Source organism: Panthera uncia, chromosome A2 (assembly GCF_023721935.1).
Source record: "Panthera uncia isolate 11264 chromosome A2, Puncia_PCG_1.0, whole genome shotgun sequence".
NCBI classification, from domain to species: domain Eukaryota; kingdom Metazoa; phylum Chordata; class Mammalia; order Carnivora; family Felidae; genus Panthera; species Panthera uncia.
The window spans coordinates 10,281,875-10,287,874 of record NC_064816.1 but is presented as its reverse complement, the minus strand read 5'-3'; positions in this window follow the sequence as shown (position 1 = coordinate 10,287,874).

The following is a 6,000-nucleotide window of genomic DNA, read 5'->3' as shown; positions in this document are numbered from 1 at the left end:
TCATTTTTTATTTTATTTATTTGGGTCCTTTTCTTTTCTTTTTTTGATCCATCTGGTTAGTGGTGTATCAATTTTGTTAATTTGTTCAAAGAACCGTCTCCTGGTTTCATTGATCTGTTCTATTGTGGTTTTTTTTTTTTTTTGTTTTGATTTTGATATCATTGATTTCTACTCTATATTATTTCCTTTTTTTCTGCTGGTTTTGGGCTTTATTTGCTGTTCCTTTTCCAGCCCTTTTAGGTGTAAGTTTAGGTTGTGTGCTTGAAACTTTTCTTCCTTCTTTAGGAAGGCATGGATTGCTATATAGTTTCCTCTTATGTTTGCCTTTGTTTCATCCCAGAGGTTTTGACCTGTTGTGTTTCATTTTCATTGAGTTCCATGTACTTTTTTATTTCCTCTTTAATTTCTTGGTTAACCCATTCATTCTTTTTAGGATGTTCTTTCATCTCAGTGTTTTCATGGTCTTTACAATTTTTTTTGTGTTTGATTTCAAGCTTCATAGTGTTGTGGTCTGAAAATATGCAAGGTATGATCTTGATCTTTCTGTACTTGTTGAGGGCTGTTTTGTGACCAAGGATGTGATCTATTCTTGAGAATGTTCCATGTGCACTTGAGAAGACTGTCTGTGTATTCTGCTGCTTTAGGATGAAATGTTCTGAATATATCTGTTAAGTCCATCTGATGCGGTGTCATTCAAAGCCATTGTTTCCTTGTTGATTTTTCTGCTTACATAATATATTCATTGATCTAAATGGATTGTTGAAATCTCCTACTATTATGGTATTCTTATCAATGAGTTTCTTTCTGTTTGTGATTAATTGATTTATATATGTGGTTTCTTCCACTTTGGGGGCATAAATATTTACAATTGTTGTATCTTCTTGGTGGATACAGTCCTGAATTATGATATCCATCATTTCTTGTTACAGTCTTTACTTTAAAATCTAGTTTGTATGACATGAGTATGGCTACTCCAGCTTTCTTTTGATGACCATTAGCACGATAGATGGTTCTCCATCTCCTTACTTTCAATCTGCAGGTGTCTTTGGGTCTAAAACGAGTCTCTTTTAAGCAGCATATATGGTCTTGGTTTCTTATTCATTCTGGTACCCAGTGTCTTTTGATTGGAGCATTTAGTCCATTGACATTTAGAGTGAGTACTGAAAGATGTGATTTTAGTGCCATTCTCTTGCCTGTAGAGTTGGTGTTTTTCTAGTGAGCTTTTCTGGTCTTTTCTAGACTTTGTTACTTTTAATCATTTTGTTTTCTTTTGTCTTTTATTCACTCAAGAGTTCCCTTTAAAATTTCCTGCAGTGCTGTTTTAGTGGCCACGAACTCCGTTAGTTTTTTTTTTTTCTGGCAAACTCTTTCTCTCTCCTATTTTGAATGGTTGCCTGACTGGGTAAATAATTTTTGGCTGCATAATTTTCTGATTCAGCATATTGCATATTTACTGCCACTCCTTTCTGAACTGCCACGTCTCTGTGGGTAGGTCTGCTGTGAACCTGATATGTCTTCCCTTATAGGTTAAGGATTTTTTTTTTTTACCTTGCTGCTTTCGTGATTCTTTCCGTGTCTATGTATTTTTTGAATTTGACTATGATATGCCTTGCTGATGTTCAGTTTTTGTGGAATCTAACAGGAGTTCACTGTGCTTCTTGGATTTTAATGTCTGTGTTCTCCCCCAGATTAGGGAAGTTTTCCATTATAATTTACTCACATAAATCTTCTGCCCCCTTTTCTCTCTCTTCATCTTTTGGGACTCCTATGATTCAGATGGTATTCCTTTTTAATAAGTCACTGAGTTCTCTAAGTCTTGAATCATGGACTTTTGCCTTTGTTTCCCTCCTTTTTTTCTGATTCATTATTCTCCATAATTTTATCTTCTATATCACTCATTCAGTGTTCTGCTTCATCCATCCTTGCCATCATGGCATCCGTTTGAAATTGCATCTTGATTATAGCATTTTAATTTCATCCTGTCTGGATTTTATTCTTGTATCTCCACAGAAACTGATTCTATGATTATTTCAACTGCAGCTAGCATTCTTATTATCATGGTTCTAAATTCTAGTTTTAACCTCTTGCTTATATCTGTATTGTTCAAGCACCTTGCTGTCATTTCTTCCTGTTCTTTTTTTGGGGTGAATTCCTTCATTTTGTTATTTTGGAGGGAGAAAAATATGAATAAAATTTAAAAAGTTAAAAACAGAACAAAAAATCATAAAGGAAGGTAGTTAAGTGTGTTTTGGTCTGTTTGTTGAAACTAGCTTGATTGAATAGAGAAAAAAGGGAAAGAAAAAAAGTAAGAAAGGAATGGAAACTAAAGAAATTTATATAAAAATAGTTAAATAAAGAAAATGAAATAGAGTAAAAAGTTAAAAAAATAAGTAATAAAGATAATTTTTTCTCTTTCTGTATCCATGAAAGAAAGAGAAAACAATTTAAACAACAGAAGCAAAGGAAATGAACCAAAAAATGAACCAGCAAACAGAATGCAACCCATGTGAAGTTATGTCCGATTTCCCCTAGAAGTGAAACTAAGGAGCCCTCTACAGTCTATACTCTAAGCAGTGGAGTGACTTGTTCTGGTCTTCTATGGGATGTGCTTGGAGGGCACCATTTGGTGGGGCTTGATGTAATACCTTCTATTGCCAGTAGGTAGTGTTGCTTAGCTTACTGGAGTGGATCCATGTGCCTGCACAGGGGAGGTGGAAATGGGTTCACCCAGCTCCCTACCAACTTTATGCTCTCATCAACCTGGGATCGAGCACCCCTCCTTTGTCTCAGGTCTCCATCCACTCCCCACCTCTACGCTGTCTGTGTCCAAGCTGTCTGCCTGTCGGGCAACACCTTCCTCTAGAGTTTTATCTCAGAGGTGGTTGTGTTTCAAATCCCCACACCTCAGAAACCCCTGCAGCTTGGACCCGGGTGAAATCTCTGAGGGAGGATCTTGCTGACAAATGGGTGGGTGTTAGCTTGCCCCAGAAAATGTTCATTTGATTGCACAGCAGCAGAGGTTCAGAGATGATGGTAAATCACAACACACAGCCAGTGCCAGGTTTCACTGCACTCTGGCATCTTTGTCCTAATACCAGCAAACGTGGCTGCTCCCCATGGTCCGCTGGGACTTTTGCCTGTGGGGAGGCCATATGGCCTCTACTAAATGGCCTCCCAGCAGGGGAACTTCTTCTCCCCATGTGTCACACAGACCCTTCAGACCCTGCTCCTTGCTCCTGGGGATTCAACCTATTTCCTTACCAGAGCACTGCCAGGAACTGAGCTCCAAAACTTCAGACTCTGTGCTCCAATGTTTATAGAATCTGGTGGTATTGAAACCCTTTCCTTTCTCCCTGCCAATGTTTTTGGGGAACAGATTTCTTGTTCATTCCCCTGCGAGTGTTGTCATTCTTGCTCCCCAGCTACTTTCAGGGGAGTGCTTTTCCTGCATTCTCCTCCTTTCTCTCTCTGTCCCCTCTCTGCAAAAACAGCTCTCTACCTCCTGTGGCTTTTCTCTCCCCAAGTTCACCTTTCTGCACCAGGTACCTGCCAAGTTCTGTGGCACAAGTTATGCAGAACATTATGTTAATCTTCAGGTCAATTTCCTGTGTTTGAAATGGTTTGGTGCTGATCTAGCTGCGTTTCAGGGACAAGACAAGCTCAGGATCTCCATGCTGCTCTGCCATCTTGATCCCTTCCACTCTCCAAATCAATTTAAAAATTTCTTCCTACTTACTGTGGATTTTTAATGTCATCTGCCCTTATGCAAGGGAAGCTGATGAGAGAATTGAGAGGCTTAAACTTGGTTCCCTCATATAATTCTACGGACAATGTTTGCATGAGATTCCTCCTGCCGCTGGAAAACATCGCTATGCTAGCTGCTTAAAACAAACACATACACACTCTTACAGTTCTGGAGTCAGAAGGTTGGAAGGAGTCTCGTTGGGATAATGGCAAGATGTCCGCAGGGTTGAGTTCCTTCTAGAGGCTCTGGGGAGAATCTCTTTCCTTTCCATTTCCAGTCTCTGTCGCTGGTCACCTGCAGTTCTTGGTTCATGGCTCTTCCTCTGCTTTCAGAGCCAGCAGGGTAGCATTTTCAAAGTCTCTGTGACACCAACTCTTTTGTCTCCCTCCTCAACATTTGGGAGACCATCACCTATCCCTAACACAAGATCACCTCCTTGCTAATCAAAGAGTGGTCCACAGACCCGGACCCACACATTAGCATCACCCAGGAGCTTGCTAGAAATGCCGAATCTCTGGGCCACCCAGGATGTGTGATCAGATTCTGCTTTTGGAGGGGGATCTGTGTGGATTCACAGGCACACTGAAGCTGGAGAAATGCTGGTCTGGATGGGTTTCTCACCTTTTGTGGTTGACATTTGTGGCAGGATAATATTTTGTGGGTGCTTTCCTGGGGTTGTGTGTGTTTAGCAACATCCCTTCAGACATTGCCAGACATCCTCAGGGAAAATTCATTTCTGGCTGGGAACCACTGCCCCAGTTGGAGAACTAGAAACATACTGACAGAATCGAACTCAAAGCAACCACATACTCAGATATTAATTTGGACAGATGACTACACACCACCATGCACAATTTCTATAATGTAGAATGGAGTTCTTAAATGTGCTTCCTTGGGGATAAAATGTTTGCAAAAATTAAATGAAACAATCCCTATGAAAAGTTAAGCCCACACTGTAGTACATTAAAAAGATGTAAATCTATCTGTTATCATTAACATCATTTTATAAGAAGGGACCAAATGCCAGCTTTTAACGTTTGATAAAGTAAAAAATTTGTAATCGTGACGGCCAAAATGTCTTGAAGCCAATGTATATAATGCCCAAGGTTTATTATCAGAAGAACCCAGTTCTCTCCCTTATTAAAAAGAATAGACATTGTGTCACCTGGGTGGTTTAGTCGGTTGAGCATCTGACTCTTGACTTTGGCTTAGGTCATGATCTCATGGTTCATGAGATCGAGCTCCTTGTTGGGCTCTGCATTCAGAATGGAGCTTGCTTGGGATTCTCTCTCTCCCCCTCTCGTTTCCCCTCTCCAGCATGCTCGCTCTCTCTCTCTCTCTCTCTCTCTCTCTCAAAAAAAAGTTGTTAGACACTGGAAATAACAGAGTTGGGTCCCAAGATAAGTTAATGATTTGATAACACACCCAGTCCAGGGGGTTCCTCTGTCTTAGACTTGGAGAAAAGTGTAACTCAGAGTTGAGATAACATAGTGGAAGATTTACACAGCAGGAGGGGGCAGGTTATGGGAAAATGAGTGAAATATTCTTTATGTATTCACTTGATCTTTAACTGGGATTACCAGGAAAAAAAAATCCTTTATGTCCAGAGCAGTTTTCCACTTGGGAATCATGTGCTTAGAGGTTGGAGTCACAAGAGGGAAATGTGCCTAATGAGTAAATATAGGGAGCTGTAAATACCTTCTGGTTCCTGTCTGTCAGCCTGTGTGACCTTTGACAGGAAGGGGCATGATTTTTGTCTGTTTGCTCTGAGTCCTAATTCTGGCTGGGGACTGATGCTTCACTGCCTCCCCGCTGCCTCAGCTGAGGACAGTACTTTAGATCCTATCATCTTCGTCCAGGGAGGAATTCAGACTTCCACAAGGAGACCTTCCTATCAAATACCCCAGCCTGGTGAGTTGAACACCCCAGTGCCCCATGGATGAGAGGGTCAGAGAGAACGGAAGCCGAGAACATTAACCCGTCATCACCTGAGAACCAATTCAACTTATCCCAGAGCAAGTGATCACTGTGTTTATTTGCTTACCTAATTAGGGTATTTATTCAATGGTATTCAGTGGTATTTATGTCACTTTCACAAGAGTGAATGCTACTAACACTTTAATGGTCTTTTATATTCTTTGTGATTAAATTGCTATTATAGCAATGCTAGAAAAATATGTTGAGATTGTCAAATTCTAATCAGGTGTGATTATGTTCCCTGGGGTACACTCATCAAAGTCTGGAGACAGCTTTGC